Here is a 19,613-nt window from a genome sequence, read left to right as displayed (position 1 = left end):
GCCCTCACCATCAGTGTAAACACCTGTGTGCCCTCACCACCAGTGTAAACACCTGTGTGCCCTCACCATCAGTGTAAACACCTGTGTGCCCTCACCATCAGTGTAAACACCTGTGTGCCCTCACCATCAGTGTAAACACCTGTGTGCCCTCACCATCAGTTTAAACACCTGTGTGCCCTCACCATCAGTGTAAACACCTGTGTGCCCTCACCACCAGTGTAAACACCTGTGTGCCCTCACCATCAGTGTAAACACCTGTGTGCCCTCACCATCAGTGTAAACACCTGTGTGCCCTCACCATCAGTGTAAACACCTGTGTGCCCTCACCATCAGTGTAAACACCTGTGTGCCCTCACCATCAGTGTAAACACCTGTGTGCCCTCACCACCAGTGTAAACACCTGTGTGCCCTCACCATCAGTGTAAACACCTGTGTGCCCTCACCATCAGTGTAAACACCTGTGTGCCCTCACCACCAGTGTAAACACCTGTGTGCCCTCACCATCAGTGTAAACACCTGTGTGCCCTCACCACCAGTGTAAACACCTGTGTGCCCTCACTATCAGTGTAAACACCTGTGTGCCCTCACCATCAGTGTAAACACCTGTGTGCCCTCACCATCAGTGTAAACACCTGTGTGCCCTCACCACCAGTGTAAACACCTGTGTGCCCTCACCACCAGTGTAAACACCTGTGTGCCCTCACCATCAGTGTAAACACCTGTGTGCCCTCACCACCAGTGTAAACACCTGTGTGCCCTCACCACCAGTGTAAACACCTGTGTGCCCTCACCACCAGTGTAAACACCTGTGTGCTCTCACCATCAGTGTAAACACCTGTGTGCTCTCACCATCAGTGTAAACACCTGTGTGCCCTCACCACCAGTGTAAACACCTGTGTGCCCTCACCACCAGTGTAAACAATATATGTTATATACTTAAATCTTACATAAGACTTACTTATTAACGTTCTTAAGCAGTATTGGTGACCACTCATTCTCAGAATAAAGTTTGGATTTTTTGTAGTCTATAAGGGTCCCAATTTGCCTTATTTTATGTAATAAATTGGGAAAAGTTAAGCATCGTTTTTCATTCGATAATTTCTGAGTGCCTCCTCAGATTGACTTACAAGGATAATAAGTTGATAATGCAGGTTCTGAGCGGCTTCAGACTTAATGTGCTGGTGTACTTTAGGTTATTAATCTCAGAGATGACAAGAAAATGCCTCTTCAGTTGACCTTGAAAGCTGAAGTTTCGTAGTGTAAAAGTGTGAATTACACCCGGGTTAGGCACGTCTTAATTTGCTGATGTTTTACGGAATAAACTGAAGTATATTAGTTTCCATGTGATAACTTGTGAATGTCTCTGTGATTCAGATCTACAGCGCCGATGTTTAGCTGCGCTACAAACGTATGCGCATCCTGCAGTAGTCTTATCGCATGAATTGAGATACAAAGGACTTTGACTATGTAATATGGGGATTCGTGTCTCAGATCGCGCAGCGACTCAAGTGTATCTGCTAGAAGAAGCAAGACCTCAGCACATCCTGCTCCATCTTTTACCATCTTCGACACAGCATCAAGCAGCAGCAGCAGCAGCAGCAGCAGCAGCAGCAGCAGCAGCAGCAGCAGCAGCAGCACCAGCAGCACCAGCAGCAGCACCAGCAGCAGCAGCACCAGCAGCAACAGCAGCAGCAGCAGCAGCAGAAGCAGAGGCAGATGCAGCAGCAGCAGCAGCAGCAGCAGCAGCAGCAGCAGCAGCAGCAGCAGCAGCAGCAACAACAACAGTAGCAGCAAAAGCAGCAGCAGCAACAGTAGCAGCAAAAGCAGCAGCAGCAGCAGCAGCAGCAGCAGCAGCAGCAGCAGCAGAAGCAGCAGCAGCAGCAACAGCAGCAGCAGCAGAAGCAGCAGCAGCAGTAGCAGAAGCAGCAGCAGCAGCAGCAGCAGCAGCAGCAGCAGCAGCAGCAGCAGCAGAAGCAGCAGCAGCAGCAGCAGCAGCAGCAGCAGAAGCAGCAGCAGCAGCAGAAGCAGCAGCAGCAGTAGCAGAAGGAGCAGCAGCAGCAGTAGCAGCAGCAGCAGCAGCAGCAGAAGCAGCAGCAGCAGTAGCAGAAGCAGCAGCAGCAGCAGCAGCAGCAGCAGCAGCAGCAGAAGCAGCAGCAGCAGTAGCAGAAGCAGCAGCAGCAACAGCAGCAGCAGCAGAAGCAGCAGTAGCAGAAGCAGCAGCAGCAGCAGCAGCAGCAGCAGCAGCAGCAGCAGCAGCAGCAGAGGCAGCAGCAGCAGCAGCAGCAGCAGCAGCAGCAGCAGAAGCAGCAGCAGCAGCAGCAGCAGCAGCAGCAGCAGCAGCAGCAGCAGCAGCAGCAGAAGCAGCAGCAGCAGCAGCAGCAGCAGCACCAGCAGCAGCAGCAGCAGCAGCAGCAGCAGCAGCACCAGCAGCAGCACCAGCAGCAGCACCACCAGCAGCAGCAGCAACAGCAGCAGCAGAAGCAGAAGCAGCAGCAGCAGCAGCAGCAGCAGCAGCAGCAGCAGCAGCAGCAGCAGCAGCAGCAGCACCAGCACCAGCAGCAACAGCAGCAGCAGAAGCAGAAGCAGCAGCAGCAGCAGCAGCAGCAGCAGCAGCAGCAGCACCAGCACCAGCACCAGCACCAGCACCAGCAGCAGCAGCAACAGCAGCAGCAGAAGCAGAAGCAGCAGCAGCAGCAGCAGCAGCAGCAGCAGCAGCACCAGCACCAGCAGCAGCAGCAGCAGCAGCAGGTGCAGCAGCAGCAGCAGCAGCAGCAGCACCAGCAGCAACAGCAGCAGCAGAAGCAGAAGCAGCAGCAGCAGCAGAAGCAGCAGCAACACACTCGCCACGCTTTCATTCAGTGGCACCCACATACTATCTCTTCCTCAAAGCCTGCTCCTCCCTCTACAGAAATCTGCTTTAAAGCCTTTTATCTCCTCGTAGAGCCCGTTCTGTGATTTCTTTCAGCAGAAAAACCAAGAAATATACATTTCACAGGCAGGGGTCAGGGATAAGAGGGCCTTGAGAGGACCTTAGAGACCATGAGAGGCCACGAGACGCCCTGAGAAGCCTTGAGAGGGCCTGAAAAGGTCTAAGAGGCTACCGTATCAGAGGTAGGGTCAGGGTTGGAGGGGCCCCGAGAGGTGCTAGAGTTCTTGAGAGATCCTAAGAGGTTCTAAGAGATCATTTGAGATCTTGAGAGGCTCTGAGAAATGCTGAAAAGTCCTGGCAGGCCTAAGCGACTCTGAGAAGTTTTGTGTTACCCTGAGAGGCTATGGGAAGTGAAGAGAGACCACGTAAGGTCCTAAATGGCTCTGACAGAGAGACTGAGAAGTTCTTATATACCCTGAGAGGTCAGGAAAGAACCTGAGACTTTCTGAAAGGCCCTAAAAGTTCTTGAGTGACCCTGAGAGACCCTGAGAGTTACTGAGTGACAATGAGCAGCGACCCCGGTCTCAGTCTTAGTCCGCAGTGATTTACACTGGAATGATATCATCTATGGTTTACCAGAGAGTTCTCTTGCTAAGGTTTATATATGTGGCGACCTCTCTGTCTTCAGCCAACACCCGGCCAAAACAACAGACAAAAAGTCAAACAGCCAGCCAGCCAAAAGGCCAGACAAACAGCCAGCCAGTCAGGCAAGAAGTTAGCAAATCAGCCAAGTATCCAGCACAGAAAGTAGATAGCCATGAAGCCAAGAACTCAGCCGGACAGTAAAGAAGACAGCTAGACAGCAAAGAAGACAGCCAGGCAGCAAGGAAGACAGCTAGACAGCAAAATAGACAGTTAAACAGCAAACAAGACAGCCAGACAGCAAACAACACAGCCATACACAACGATGCCAGCCAGACGGCGAAGAAAACGGTTAGACAGCAAAGAGTACAGACAGCCAATCAAGAAGTCAACTAGCGCACCTAGAAAAAATGCCAGGCAGGCAGGTAGGCAGGCAGGCAGGCAGGCAGGCAGGCAGGCAGGCAGGCAGGCAGGCAGGCTGGCAGCCAGGCAGGTAGGCAGGCAGGCAGGCAGGCAGGCAGGCAGGCAGGCAGGCAGGCAAGCAGGCAGGCAGGCAGGCAGGCAGGCAGGCAGCACACCCACGTACGCCTGTCAACCTGCCAGTCAGCCAAATCCGTAGGCAATGAAATCTGTGTTGATATAACAAATGCAGACTGTTATTGGCCGAGATGAAAAGACCGAAGTAACTGCCAGGGAAGACTGGTGAAAAGTGGAGCGAAACGTGCGGAGCTTGCTGGGGCAAGAGGCAGAGTTTTTTAGTGTCAGGTAAGGAGGGAGGGAGAGTGTTTGTGAAAAAGTCTGAATGTATGCGTCAGAAAGAGTGAGAGTTTGCGAGAGTAGGAGTTTGTGAGAGTAGGAGTTTGTGAGAGTAGGAGTTTGTGAGAGTAGGAGTTTGTGAGAGTAGGAGTTTGTGAGAAAGTGAGAGTTTGTGAGAAAGACTGAGAATTTGTGAGAAAGTGAGTTTTTTTAGAAATAGTGAGAGTTTGTGAGAAAAAGTGAGAGTTTGTGAGAAAAAGTGAGAGTTTGTGAGAAAAAGTGAGAGTTCGTGGGAAAAAGTGAGAGTTTGTGAGAAAAGTGAGAGTTTATGAGAAAAAGTGAGAGTTTGTGAGAAAAAGTGAGAGTTCGTGAGAAAAGTGAGAGTTTATGAGAAAAAGTGAGAGTTTGTGAGAAAAAGTGAGAGTTTATGAGAAAAAGTGAGAGTTTGTGAGAAAAAGTGAGAGTTTATGAGAAAAAGTGAGAGTTCGTGGGAAGAAGTGAGAGTTTGTGAGAAAAAGTGAGAGTTTGTGAGAAAAAGTGAGTTTATGAGAAAAAGTGAGAGTTTATGAGAAAAAGTGAGAGTTTGTGAGAAAAAGTGAGAGTTTGTGAGAATGACTGAGAGTTTGTGAAAGAGAGAATTTGTGAGAAAGATAGACTTTGTGAGAAAATTTGAGTGTGAGAAATATTGGGCGTGTTTGTAAGGAAGATTGAGTGTGACGAAGACTGAGTGTTTGCCAGGAAAAAGGTGGTTGTTTTCCAAGAAACACTGAGTGTTTTATGAAGGAAGCTTTGTGTTTCATAAAGAAAACTTTGTGTTTCATAAAGGAAATTTTGTGTTTCATAAAGGAAATTTTGTGTTTCATAAAGAAAACTTTGTGTTTCATAAAGGAAACTTTGTGTTTCATAAAGGAAATTTTGTGTTTCATAAAGGAAACTTTGTGTTTCATAAAGGAAATTTTGTGTTTTATGGTTGAAATTAGTTGTTGCAGTAACGGCATTGTGACTTTCAATTCTGCAGGAAAATACTGGGAGGCTTCAGCAAAATATTAGATAGCTAGAAGAAACTATTTAGAAAGCTGCAGAAAATATTAGAAAGCTGCAGAAAAATATTAGAAAGCTGCAGGAAAATATTAGAAAGCTGCAGGAAAATATTAGAAAGCTGCAGGAAAATATTAGAAAGCTGCAGGAAAATATTAGAAAGCTGCAGGAAAATATTAGAAAGCTGCAGGAAAATATTAGAAAGCTGCAGGAAAATATTAGAAAGCTGCAGAAAAATATTAGAAAGCTGCAGAAAATATTAGAAAGCTGCAGAAAATATTAGAAAGCTGCAGGAAAATATTAGAAAGCTGAGAGAAAATATTAGAAAGCTGCAGGAAAATATTAGAAAGTTGCAGGAAAATATTAGAAAGCTGAAAGAAAATATTAGAAAGCTGCAGGAAAATATTAGAAAGTTGCAGGAAAATATTAGAAAGCTGAAAGAAAATATTAGAAAGCTGCAGGAAAATATTAGAAAGTTAAAAGAAAATATTTGAAAACTGCAGGAAAATATTAGAAACCTGCAGGAAAACATTAGAAAGCTGCAAGAAAATATTAGAAAGCTGCAGGAAAATATAATAGAAAGCTTCGGAAATATACTAGAAAGTTTCAAGAAAATTTTAGAAACCTCCAAGAAAATATTAGAAACCTTCAAACAAAAAAAAAAATAATAATCATCTCCAACAAAATAGCAGAAAGCTCCAACAAATAGAAAACTCCAACAGAACACAGTGCTCGTCCACTTTCAACTAATACTGTACAAGAGAAAGATCTGTGCAACACAGAGGTTTGACGAAAAGATTCGTCTGTGCAACACAGAGGTCTGACGCAACGTTACATCTGTGCAACACGGAGGTCTGACGCAACGTTACATCTGTGCAAGAGAGAGGCCTGACGCAACGTTACGTCTGTGCAACGCAGAGGTCTGATGCAACGTTACGTCTGTGCAACAGACTTCTTCAGCCAGTAAAGAGGTGATGACAATGCTGGAGACGATTAAAATTTTAGAGAGGTGTTGAAGTGATGTTGGAAGTGTTGGAGGGATGTTGGAAGTGAAGGAGTGATGTTGGAAGTGGAGGAGTGATGTTGGAAGTGGTTTATTGGTGTTAGAAGTGGTGGAGTGATGTTGGAAGTGGAGGAGTGATGTTGGAAGTGGTGGCGTGATGCTGGAAGTGGAGTAGTGATGTTGGAAGTGATTTATAGGTGTTTGAAGTGGTGGAGTGATGTTGGAAGTGGAGGAGTGATGTTGGAAGTGGAGGAGGAATGTTGGAAGTGGAGGAGTGATGTTGGAAGTGGTGGAGTGATGTTGGAAGTGGAGGAGTGATGTTGGAAGTGGTAGAGTGATGTTGGAAATGGAGGAGTGATGTTGGAAGTGGTGGAATGGTGTTGGAAGTGGAGGAGTGATGTTGGAAGTGGTGGAGTGATGTTGGAAGTGGAGGAGTGATGTTGGAAGTGGAGGAGTGATGTTGGAAGTGGTGAAGTGATGTTGGAAGTGGTGGAGTGATGTTGGAAGTGAAGGAATGATGTTGGAAGTGGTGGAGTGATGTTGGAAGTGGTGGAGTGGTGTTGGAAGTGGTGGAGTGATGTTGGAAGTGGTGGAGTGATGTTAGAAGTGGTGGAGTGATGTTGAAAGTTGAGGAGTGACGTTGGAAGTGGAGGAGTGATGTTAGAAGTGTTGGAGTGATGTTGGAAGTGGTGGAGTGATGTTGGAAGTGAAGGAGTGACGTTGGAAATGGAGGAGTGATGTTGGAAGTGGTGGAGTGATGTTGGAAGTGGTGGAGTGATGTTGGAAGTGGTGGAGTGGTGGAAGTGAAGAAGTGGTGGTGAAAGTGTTGGAGTGATGTTGGAAATGGAGGAGTGATGTTGGAAGTGTTGGAGTGATGTTGGAAGTGGTGGAGTGATGTTGGAAGTGGTGGAGTGGTGGAAGTGAAGAAGTGGTGGTGAAAGTGTTGGAGTGATGTTGGAAGTGGAGAAGTGATGTTGGAAGTGGTTTATTGGTGTTTAAAGTGGTGGAGTGACGTTGGAAGTGGAGGAGTGATGTTGGAAGTGCTGGATTGGTGTTGGAAGTGGAGGAATGATGTTGAAAGTGGTGGAGTGATGTTGGAAGTGGAGGAGTGATGTTGGAAGTGGTGAAGTGATGTTGGAAGTGGAGGAGTGATGTTGGAAGTGGAGGAGTGATGTTGGAAGTGGTGAAGTGATGTTGGAAGTGGTGGAGTGATGTTGGAAGTGGAGGAGTGATGTTGGAAGTGGTGGAATGATGCTGGAAGTGGAGGAGTGATGTTGGAAGTGGAGGAGTGATGTTGGAAGTGAAGGAGTGATGTTGGAAGTGAAGGAGTGATGTTGGAAGTGGTGGAGTGATGCTGGAAGTGGAGGAGTGATGTTTGAAGTGGTGGAGTGATGTTGGAAGTGGAGGAGTGATGTTGGAAGTGGAGGATTGATGTTGGAAGTGGTGGAGTGATGCTGGAAGTGGAGGAGTGATGTTGGAAGTGGAGGATTGATGTTGGAAGTGGTGAAGTGATGTTGGAAGTGGTGAAGTCATGTTCGAAGTGGTGGAGTGATGTTGGAAGTGGTGGAGTGATGTTGGAAGTGGTGGAGTGATGTTTGAAGTGGAGGAGTGATGTTGGAAGTGGTGGAGTGATGTTGGAAGTGGTGGAGTGATGTTGGAAGTGGTAGAGTGATGTTGGAAGTGGAGGAGTGATGTTGGAAGTGGAGGAGTGATGTTGGAAGTGGTGGAGTGATGTCGGATGTGTTGGAGTGAAGTTGGAAGTGAAGGAGTGATGTTGGAAGTGGAAGAGTGATGTTGGAAGTGGTTGAGTGATGTTGGAAGTGGAGGAGTGATGTTGGAAGTGGTAGAGTGATGTTGGAAGTGGAGGAGTGATGTTGGAAGTGTTGGAGTGGTGTTGGAAGTGGTGGAATGATGTTGGAAGTGGTGGAGTGATGCTGGAAGTGGAGGAGTCATGTTGGAAGTGGTGGAGATATGTTGGAAGTGGAGGAGTGATGTCGGAAGTGGTGGAGTGATGTTGGAAGTGGAGGAGTGATGTTGGAAGTGGTGGAGTGGTGTTGGAAGTGGAGGAGTGATGTTGGAAGTGGTTTATTGGTGTTGGAAGTGGTGGAGTGATGTTGGAAGTGGAGGAGTGATGTTGGAAGTGGTGGAGTGATGCTGGAAGTGGAGGAGTGATGTTGGAAGTGATTTATTGGTGTTTGAAGTGGTGGAGTGATGTTGGAAGTGGAGGAGGGATGTTGGAAGTGGAGGAGTGATGTTGGAAGTGGTGGAGTGATGTTGGAAGTGGTGGAGTGGTGTTGGAAGTGGTGGAGTGATGTTGGAAGTGGTGGAGTGATGTTAGAAGTGGTGGAGTGATGTTGGAAGTTGAGGAGTGATGTTGGAAGTGTTGGTGTGATGTTGGAAGTGGAGGAGTTGTGTTGGAAGTGGAGGAGTGATGTTGGAAGTGGTGGAGTGATGTTGGAAGTGTTGCAGTGATGTTGGAAGTGGTGGAGTGATGTTGGAAGTGAAGGAGTGATGTTGGAAATGGAGGAGTGATGTTGGAAGTAGTGGAGTGATGTTGGAAGTGGTGGAGTGATGTTGTAAGTGGTGGAGTGATGTTGGAAGTGGTGGAGTGGTGGAAGTGAAGAAGTGGTGGTGAAAGTGTTGGAGTGATGTTAGAAGTGGAGGAGTGATGTTGAAAGTGGTTTATTGGTGTTTGAAGTGGTGGAGTGACGTTGGAAGTGGAGGAGTGATGTTGGAAGTGCTGGAGTGGTGCTGGAAGTGGAGGAGTGATGTTGGAAGTGGTGGAGTGATGTTGGAAGTGGTTGAATGATGTTGGAAGTAGAGGAGTGATGTTGGAAGTGGAGGAGTGATGTTGGAAGTGGTGGAGTGATGTTTGAAGTGGAGTGATGTTGGAAGTGATTTATTGGTGTTTGAAGTGGTGGAGTGATGTTGGAAGTGGAGGAGGGATGTTGGAAGTGGAGGAGTGATGTTGGAAGTGGTGGAGTGATGCTGGAAGTGGTGGAGTGATGTTGGAAGTGGAGGAGTGATGTTGGAAGTGAAGGAGTGATTTTGGAAGTGGAGGAGTGATGTTGGAAGTGGTGGAGTGATGCTGGAAGTGGAGGAGTGATGATGGAAGTGGTGGAGTGATGTTGGAAGTGGTGGAGGGATGTTACAAGTGGAGAAGTGATGTTGGAAGTGGAGGAGTGATATTGGAAGTGGTGAAGTGATGTTGGAAGTGGTGAAGTGATGTTGGAAGTGGTGGAGTGATGTTGGAAGTGGTGGAGTGATGTTGGAAGTGGTGGAGTGATGTTGGAAGTGGAGAATTGACGTTGGAAGTGGAGGAGTGATGTTGGAAGTGGTGGAGTGATGTTGGATGTGTTGGAGTGATGTTGGAAGTGAAGGAGTGATGTTGGAAGTGGAGGAGTGATGTTGGAAGTGGTGGAGTGATGTTGGAAGTGGAGGAGTGATGTTGGAAGTGGTGGAGTGATGTTGGAAGTGGAGGAGTGATGTTGGAAGTGGTGGAGTGGTGTTGGAAGTGGTGGAGTGATGTTGGAAGTGGTGGAGTGATGTTGGAAGTGGAGGAGTGATGTTGGAAGTGGTGGAGTTATGTTGGAAGTGGAGGAGTGATGTCGGAAGTGGTGTAGTGATGTTGGAAGTGGAGGAGTGATGTTGGAAGTAATGGAGAGGTGTTGGAAGTGGAGGAGTGATGTTGGAAGTGGTTTATTGGTGTTGGAAGTTGTGGAGTGATGTTGGAAGTGGTGGAGTGATGTTGGAAGTGGTGGAGTGATGCTGGAAGTGGAGGAGTGATGTTGGAAGTGGTTTATTGGTGTTGGAAGTGGTGGAGTGATGTTGGAAGTGGAGGAGTGATGTTGGAAGTGGTGGAGTGGTGTTGGAAGTGGAGGAGTGATGTTGGAAGTGGTGGAGTGATGTTGGAAGTGGAGGAGTGATGTTGGAAGTGGTGAAGTGATGTTGGAAGTTGTGGAGTGATGTTGGAAGTGAAGGAATGATGTTGGAAGTGGTGGAGTGATGTTGGAAGTGGTGGAGTGATGTTGGAAGTGGAGGAGTGATGTTGGAAGTGGTGGAGTGATGTTGGAAGTGGTGGAGTGATGTTGGAAGTGGAGGAGTGATGTTGGAAGTGGTGGAGTGATGTTGGAAGTGTTGGAGTGATGTTGGAAGTGGTGGAGTGATGTTGGAAGTGAAGGAGTGATGTTGGAAATGGAGGAGTGATGTTGGAAGTGGTGGAGTGATGTTGGAAGTGGTGGAGTGATGTTGGAAGTGGTGGAGTGGTGGAAGTGAAGAAGTGGTGGTGAAAGTCTTGGAGTGATGTTAGAAGTGTAATAGTGATGATGGAAGTGGAGAAGTGATTTTGGAAGCGGTTTATTGGTGTTTGAAGTGGTGGAGTGACGTTGGAAGTGGAGGAGTGATGTTGGAAGTGGTGGAGTGGTGTTGGAAGTGGAGGAGTGATGTTGGAAGTGGTGGAGTGATGTTGGAAGTGGTGGAGTGATGTTGGAAGTGGTTGAGAGATGTTGGAAGTGGAGTAGTGATGTTGGAAGTGGAGGAGCGATGTTGGAAGTGGTGGAGTGATGTTGGAAGTGGTGGAGTTATGTTGGAAGTGGAGGAGTGATGTTGGAAGTGGTGGAGTGATGCTGGAAGTGGTGGAGTGATGTTGGAAATGGAGGAGTGATGTTGGAAGTGAAGGAGTGGTGTTGGAAGTGTTGGAGTGATGTTGGAAGTGGTGAAGTGATGTTGGAAGTTCTGGAGTGATGTTGGAAGTGGTGGAGTGATGTTGGAAGTGGAGGAGTGATGTTGGAAGTGTTGGAGTGATGTTGGAAGTGGTTAAGTGATGTTGGAAATGGTGAAGTGATGTTGGAAGTGGTGGAGTGATTTTGAAAGTGGTGGAGTGATGTTGGAAGTGGTGGAGTGATGTTTGAAGTGGAGGAGTGATGTTGGAAGTGGTGGAGTGGTGTTGGAAGTGGTGGAGTGGTGTTGGAAGTGGTGGAGTGGTGTTAGAAGTGGTGGAGTGGTGTTGGAAGTGGTGGAGTGGTGGCAAAGTAGTGTTGGAAGTGGTGGTGTGGTGGTGGAAGTGGTCGAGTGGTGTTGGAAGTGGTGGACTGGTGGTGGAAGTGGAGGAGTGGTGTTGGAAGTGGTGGAGTGGTGGTGGTAGTGGAGGAGTGATGTTGGAAGTGGTGGAGTGGTGGAAGTGAAGAAGTAGTGGTGGAAGTGTTGGAGTGCTGCTGGAAGTGATTGAGTGGTGGTGGAAGTGGTGGAGTGGTGGAATTGAAGAAGTGGTGGTGGAAGTGTTGGAGTTGTGCTGGAAGTGATGGATTGGTGGTGGAAGTGATGAAGAAGCTGTGGAAGTGATGGAGTGGAGTAGGATGTGATGGAGTGGTGGTGGAAGTGATGGAGTGGTGGTGGAAGTGATGGAGTGGTGTTGGAAGTGATGGAGTGGTGGTGGAAGTGATGGAGTGGTGGTGGAAGTGATGGAGTGGTGGTGGAAGTGATGGAGTGGTGGTGGAAGTGATGGAGTGGTGGTGGAAGTGATGGAGTGGTGGTGGAAGTGATGGAGTGGTGGTGGAAGTGATGGAGTGGTGGTGGAAGTGATGGAGTGGTGGTGGAAGTGATGGAGTGGTGGTGGAAGTGGAGTGGTGGTGGAAGTGGTGAAGTGATGGTGGAAGTGATGGAGTGGTGGTGGAAGTGATGGAGTGGTGGTGGAAGTGATGGAGTGGTGGTGGAAGTGATGGAGTGGTGGTGGAAGTGATGGAGTGGTGGTGGAAGTGATGGAGTGGTAGTGGAAGTGATGGAGTGGTGGTGGAAGTGATGGAGTGGTGGTGGAAGTGATGGAGTGGTGGTGGAAGTGATGGAGTGGTGATGGAAGTGATGGAGTGGTGGTGGAAGGGATGGAGTGGTGGTGGAAGTGATGGAGTGGTGGTGGAAGTGATGGAGTGGTGGTGGAAGTGATGGAGTGGTGGTGGAAGTGATGGAGTGGTGGTGGAAGTGATGGAGTGGTGGTGGAAGTGATGGAGTGGTGGTGGAAGTGATGGAGTGGTGGTGGAAGTGATGGAGTGGTGGTGGAAGTGATGGAGTGGTGGTGGAAGTGATGGAGTGGTGGTGGAAGTGATGGAGTGGTGTTGGAAGTGATGGAGTGGTGGTGGAAGTGATGGAGTGGTGGTGGAAGTGATGGAGTGAGTGTGGTGGAAGTGTGGAGTGGTGGTGAAAGTGATGGAGTGGTCGTGGAAGTGAGTGGTGGTGGAGTGAGTGGTGGTGGAAGTTATGGAGTGGTGGTGGAAGTGATGGAGTGGTGGTGGAAGTGGTGATGGAAGTGATGGAGTGGTGGTGGAAGTGATGGAGTGGTGGTGGAAGTGGAGGAATGGTGGTGGAAGTCATGGAGTGGCGGTGGAAGTGGTGAAGTGGTGGTGGTGGAAGTGATGGAGTGGTGGTGGAAGTGATGGAGTGGTGGTGGAAGTGATTGAGTGGTGGTGGAAATGATGGAGTGGTGATGGAAGTGTTGAAGTGGTGGTGGAAGTGATGGAGTGGTGGTGGAAATGATTGAGTGGTGGTGGAAGTGATGGAGTGGTGGTGGAAGTGATGGAGTGGTGGTGGAAGTGATGGAGTGGTGGTGGAAGTGATGGAGTGGTGGTGGAAGTGATGGAGTGGTGGTGGAAGTGATGGAGTGGTGGTGGAAGTGATGGAGTGGTGGTGGAAGTGATGGAGTGGTGGTGGAGGGGTGGTGGAGTGGTGGTGGAAGTGATGGAGTGGTGGTGGAAGTGATGGAGTGGTGGTGGAAGTGATGGAGTGGTGGTGGAAGTGATGGAGTGGTGGTGGAAGTGATGGAGTGGTGGTGGAAGTGATGGAGTGGTGGTGGAAGTGATGGAGTGGTGGTGGAAGTGATGGAGTGGTGGTGGAAGTGATGGAGTGGTGGTGGAAGTGATGGAGTGGTGGTGGAAGTGATGGAGTGGTGGTGGAAGTGATGGAGTGGTGGTGGAAGTGATGGAGTGGTGGTGGAAGTGATGGAGTGGTGGTGGAAGTGGTGGAGTGGTGGTGGAAGTGATGGAGTGGTGGTGGAAGTGATTGAGTGGTGGTGGTAGTGGTGGTGGAAGTGATGGAGTGGTGGTGGAAGTGATGGAGTGGTGGTGGAAGTGATGGAGTGGTGGTGGAAGTGATGGAGTGGTGGTGGAAGTGATGGAGTGGTGGTGGAAGTGAAGTGGTGTAGTGGAAGTGATGGAGTGGAGTGGTGGTGGAAGTGATGGAGTGGTGGTGGAAGTGAGTGGTGGTGGAGTGGTGGTGGAATTGATGGAGTGGTGGTAGAAGTGATGGAGTGGTGGTTTAAGTGGATGGAGTGGTGGTGGAAGTGATGGAGTGGTGGTGGAAGTGATGGAGTGGTGGTGGAAGTGATGGAGTGGTGGTGGAAGTGATGGAGTGGTGGTGGAAGTGATGGAGTGGTGGTGGAAGTGATGGAGTGGTGGTGGAAGTGATGGAGTGGTGGTGGAAGTGATGGAGTGGTGGTGGAAGTGATGGAGTGGTGGTGGAAGTGATGGAGTGGAAGTGGTGGTGGAAGTGGTGTGGATGGAGTGGTGGTGGAAGTGATGGAGTGGTGGTGGAAGTGATGGAGTGGTGGTGGAAGTGATGGAGTGGTGGTGGAAGTGATGTATTGGTGGTGGAAGCGCTGTAGTGGTGGTGGTGGAAGTGAATGAGTGGTGGTGGAAGTGGAGTGGTGGTGTGATGGAGTGGTGGTGGAAGTGATGGAGTGGTGGTGGAAGTGATGGAGGTGTGGAAGTGTGGAGTGGTGGTGGGAGTGATGGAGTGGTGGTGGAAGTGATGGAGTGGTGGTGGAAGTGATGGAGTGGTGGTGGAAGTGATGGAGTGGTGGTGGAAGTGATGGAGTGGTGGTGGAAGTGATGGAGTGGTGGTGGAAGTGATGGAGTGGTGGTGGAAGTGATGGAGTGGTGGTGGAAGTGATGGAGTGGTGGTGGAAGTGATGGAGTGGTGGTGGTGGAAATGATGGAGTGGTGATGGAAGTGTTGAAGTGGTGGTGGAAATGATTGAGTGGTGGTGGAAGTGGTGGAGTGGTAGAAGTGATGGAGTGGTGGTGGAAGTGATAGAATGGTAGTGGAAGTGATGGAGTGGTGGTGGAAGTGATGGAGTGGTGGTGGAAGTGATGGAGTGGTGGTGGAAGTGATGGTGGAAGTGATGGAGTGGTGGTGGAAGTGATGGAGTGGTGGTGGAAGTGATGGAGTGGTGGTGGAAGTGATGGAGTGGTGGTGGAAGTGATGGAGTGGTGGTGGAAGTGATGGAGGTGGTGAAAGTGTGGAGTGGTAGTGGAAGTGTTGGAGTAGTGCTGGAAGTGATGGATTGGTGGTGGAAGTGAAGAAGTGATGGAGTGGTGGTGGAAGTGATGGAGTGGTGGTGGAAGTGATGGAGTGGTGGTGGAAGTGATGGAGTGGTGGTGGAAGTGATGGAGTGGTGGTGGAAGTGATGGAGTGGTGGTGGAAGTGATGGAGTGGTGGTGGAAGTGATGGAGTGGTGGTGGAAGTGATGGAGTGGTGGTGGAAGTGATGGAGTGGTGGTGGAAGTGATGGAGTGGTGGTGGAAGTGATGGAGTGGTGGTGGAAGTGATGGAGTGGTGGTGGAAGTGATGGAGTGGTGGTGGAAGTGATGGAGTGGTGGTGGAAGTGATGAAGTGGTGGTGGAAGTGATGGAGTGGTGGTGGAAGTGATGGAGTGGTGGTGGAAATGATTGAGTGGTGGTGGAAGTGATGGAGTGGTGGTGGAAGTGATGGAGTGGTGGTGGAAGTGATGGAGTGGTGGTGGAAGTGATGGAGTGGTGGTGGAAGTGATGGAGTGGTGGTGGAAGTGATGGAGTGTGGGTGGGTGGAAGTGTGAGTGGTGGTTGAAGTGATGGAGTGGTGGTGGAAATGAGTGGTGGTGGAAGTGATGGAGTAGTGATGGAAGTGATGGAGTGGTGGTGGAAGTGATGGAGTGGTGGTGGAAGTGTTGGAGTGGTGGTGGAAGTGATGGAGTGGTGGTGGAAGTGATGGAGTGGTGGTGGAAGTGATGGAGTGGTGGTGGAAGTGATGGAGTGGTGGTGGAAGTGATGGAGTGGTGGTGGAAGTGATGGAGTGGTGGTGGAAGTGATGGAGTGGTGGTGGAAGTGATGGAGTGGTGGTGGAAGTGATGGAGTGGTGGTGGAAGAGATGGAGTGGTGGTGGTGGTGGAAGTGATGGAGTGGTGGTGGAAGTGATGGAGTGGTGGTGGAAGTGATGGAGTGGTGGTGGAAGTGATGGAGTGGTGGTGGAAGTGATGGAGTGGTGGTGGAAGTGATGGAGTGGTGGTGGAAGTGATGGAGTGGTGGTGGAAGTGATGGAGTGGTGGTGGAAGTGATGGAGTGGTGGTGGAAGTTATGGAGTGGTGGTGGAAGTGATGGAGTGGTGGTGGAAGTGATGGAGTGGTGGTGGAAGTGATGGAGTGGTTGTGGAAGTGATGGAGTGGTGGTGGAAGTGATGGAGTGGTGGTGGAAATGATGGAGTGGTGATGGAAGTGTTGAAGTGGTGGTGGAAGTGATGGAGTGGTGGTGGAAATGATTGAGTGGTGGTGGAAGTGGTGGAGTGGTGGTGGAAGCGCTGTAGTGGTGGTGGAAGTGATTGAGTGGTGGTGGAAATGATGGAGTGGTGATGGAAATGTTGAAGTGGTGGTGGAAGTGATGGAGTGGTGGTGGAAATGATTGAGTGGTGGTGGAAGCGCTGTAGTGGTGGTGGAAGTGATGGAGTGGTGGTGGAAGTGATGGAGTGGTGGTGGAAGTGATGGAGTGGTGGTGGAAGTGATGGTGGAAGTGATGGAGTGGTGGTGGAAGTGATGGAGTGGTGGTGGAAGTGATGGAGTGGTGGTGGAAGTGATGGAGTGGTGGTGGAAGTGATGGAGTGGTGGTGGAAGTGATGGAGTGGTGGTGGAAGTGATGGAGTGGTGGTGGAAGTGATGGAGTGGTGGTGGAAGTGATGGAGTGGTGGTGGAAGTGATGGAGTGGTGGTGGAAGTGATGGAGTGGTGGTGGAAGTGATGGAGTGGTGGTGGAAGTGATGGAGTGGTGGTGGAAGTGATGGAGTGGTGGTGGAAGTGATGGAGTGGTGGTGGAAGTGATGGAGTGGTGGTGGATGTGATGGAGTGGTGGTGGAAGTGATGGAGTGGTGGTGGAAGTGATGGAGTGGTGGTGGAAGTGATGGAGTGGTGGTGGAAGTGATGGAGTGGTGGTGGAAGTGATGGAGTGGTGGTGGAAGTGATGGAGTGGTGGTGGAAGTGATGGAGTGGTGGTTGAAGTGATGGAGTGGTGGTGGAAGTGATGGTGGAAGTGATGGAGTGGTGGTGGAAGTGATGGAGTGGTGGTGGAAGTGATGGAGTGGTGGTGGAAGTGATGGAGTGGTGGTGGAAGTGATGGAGTGGTGGTGGAATTTATGGAGTGAATGGTGGTGGAAGTGATGGAGTGGTGGTGGAAATAATGGAGAGGTGGTGGAAGTGGTGGAGTGGTGGTGGAAGTCGTGGAGAAGTGGTGTAGTGGTGGCGGAAGTGGTGGATTGCTGGCGGAAGTGATGGAGAGGTGGTGGAAGTGATTGAGTGGTGGTGGAAGTGGTGGAGTGGTGGAAGTGATGGAGTGGTGGTGGAAGTGATGGAGTGGTGGTGGAAGTGATGGAGTGGTGGTGGAAGTGATGGAGTGGTGGTGGAAGTGATGGAGTGGTGGTGGAAGTGATGGAGTGGTGGTGGAAGTGATGGAGTGGTGGTGGAAGTGATGGAGTGGTGGTGGAAGTGATGGAGTGGTGGTGGAAGTGATGGAGTGGTGGTGGAAGTGATTACTTTTCTATAAATATACCTGATATATAAGACAAATCTTTGCCAACATTTCTGCAAATCTGTGAATCCCTTGACAAATATATTCTTTCTCCAGAGTAAAGTGTGCCAGAACAGAGCCCCCCTCTCCCCCTCTCTCTCTCTCGTTCCCAGGCATGCAGATGACGCCAGCTGCCCTCCAGCTCTTTCTCACCAGCTGGCCTAGAGCGCCACCTTCACCTAGCAGCTGGCCTCCCTACCCCTCCTCCTACATCAGGTGGGGGTCACATCAGCCTCTCACAGCTGTTTCACTGACACACACACACACACACACACACACACACACACACACACACACACACACACACACACACACACACACACACACACTCACACACAGACACACACACACAGACACACACACACAGACACACACACACAGACACACACACACACACACACACACACACACACACACACACACACACACACACACACACACACACACACACACACACATACCGTCAGGCACCAGCCAACACCGCAGTGGACGAACAAATATGCCAAAGGTAGGTCTGGCTGACTGGCTGATTGACTGGCTGACTGACTGGTTGGTTGACTTGTTGGCTGATTGACCGACTGGCTGACTGACTTGTTGGTTGACTGACTGTTTGGTTGACTAACTGACTGGTTGACTGATTGACTGACTGGCTGGCTGGTTGATTGACTGGTTGACTGACTTTCTGACTGGTGGACTTGCTGACTGACTGGCTGGCTGGCTGGCTGGCTGGCTGGCTACAAAATGAATTCCAGAGGTGAAAAATGCAAGTTACTGAGAGTAACTGGCAAGTTAGTGATGGCCATGCGGACATACAGGCTGCTAGCAGCAACAGATTGAATGACCATACAATCAGCAAACGGAACGCGTTCTTAGAACAGGTGAAGATGAATCGTAAAATTCTCTCCCCAGGAGAATGTCAGGCATCATCATCAACAGGGAGAACGTCATGCTACGTCAAGGAGAGGGAGAACGTCAGACAACATCATCATCAGGGAGAACGTCATGCTACGTCAAGAAGAGGGAGAACGTCAGGCAACATCATCATCAGGGAGAACGTCAGGCAACATCATCATCAGGGAGAACGTCATGCTACGTCAAGAAGAGGGAGAACGTCAGACAACATCATCATCAGGGAGAACGTCAGGCAACATCATCATCAGGGAGAACGTCATGCTACGTCAAGAAGAGGGAGAACGTCAGGCAACATCATCATCAGGGAGAACGTCAGGCAACATCATCATCAGGGAGAACGTCATGCTACGTCAAGAAGAGGGAGAACGTCAGACAACATCATCATCAGGGAGAACGTCAGGCAACATCATCATCAGGGAGAACGTCATGCTACGTCAAGAAGAGGGAGAACGTCAGACAACATCATCATCAGGGAGAACGTCATGCTACGTCAAGAAGAGGGAGAACGTCAGACAACATCATCATCAGGGAGAACGTCAGGCAACATCATCATCAGGGAGAACGTCAGGCAACATCATCATCAGGGAGAACGTCATGCTACGTCAAGAAGAGGGAGAACGTCAGACAACATCATCATCAGGGAGAACGTCATGCTACGTCAAGAAGAGGGAGAACGTCAGACAACATCATCATCAGGGAGAACGTCAGGCAACATCATCATCAGGGAGAACGTCATGCTACGTCAAGAAGAGGGAGAACGTCAGACAACATCATCATCAGGGAGAACGTCATGCTACGTCAAGAAGAGGGAGCGCGTCAGACAACAGCAGCAGAAGAGTGGTGGAGCATCTAGAAAGGAATGAGCTTATCCACGACAACCAGCACAGTTTCAGGGAAGGGAAATCCTGTGTCATAAACCTGCTTGAGTTTAACGACAGGGTGATGAAAGTAAGATAAGAGAGAGAGGGGTGGGTAGATTGCATTTTCTTGGACTGTAAGAAGGCTTTCGACACAGTTCCACACAAGAGATTAGTGCAAAAGCTGGAGGACCAGGCAGGTATAACAGGTATAACTGCAATGGATCAGAGAATACCTGACAAAAGGCAATTGTGGGATGGTTGACCACAACTGAGGGATGGTTGACAACAACTGTGAGATGGTTGACAACAACTGAGGGATGGTTGACAACAACTGAGGGATGGTTGACGACAACTGTGAGATGGCTGACAACAACTGTGAGATGTCTGACAACAACTGTGAGATGGCTGACAACAACTGTGAGATGGTTGACAACAACTGTGAGATGGTTGACAACAACTGAGGGATGGTTGACAACAACTGAGGGATGGTTGACAACAACTGTGAGATGGCTGACAACAACTGTGAGATGGCTGACAACAACTGTGAGATGGCTGACAACAACTGTGAGACGGCTGACAACAACTGTGAGATGGTTGACAATAACTGTGAGATGGTTGACAACAACTGTGAGATGGTTGACAACAACTGTGAGATGGTTGACAACAACTGTGAGAGGGCTTAA

This window comes from Cherax quadricarinatus, chromosome 32 (assembly GCF_038502225.1).
Source record: "Cherax quadricarinatus isolate ZL_2023a chromosome 32, ASM3850222v1, whole genome shotgun sequence".
In the NCBI taxonomy this organism is placed as follows: Eukaryota; Metazoa; Arthropoda; class Malacostraca; order Decapoda; family Parastacidae; genus Cherax; species Cherax quadricarinatus.
This window is presented reverse-complemented; position numbering follows the sequence as displayed.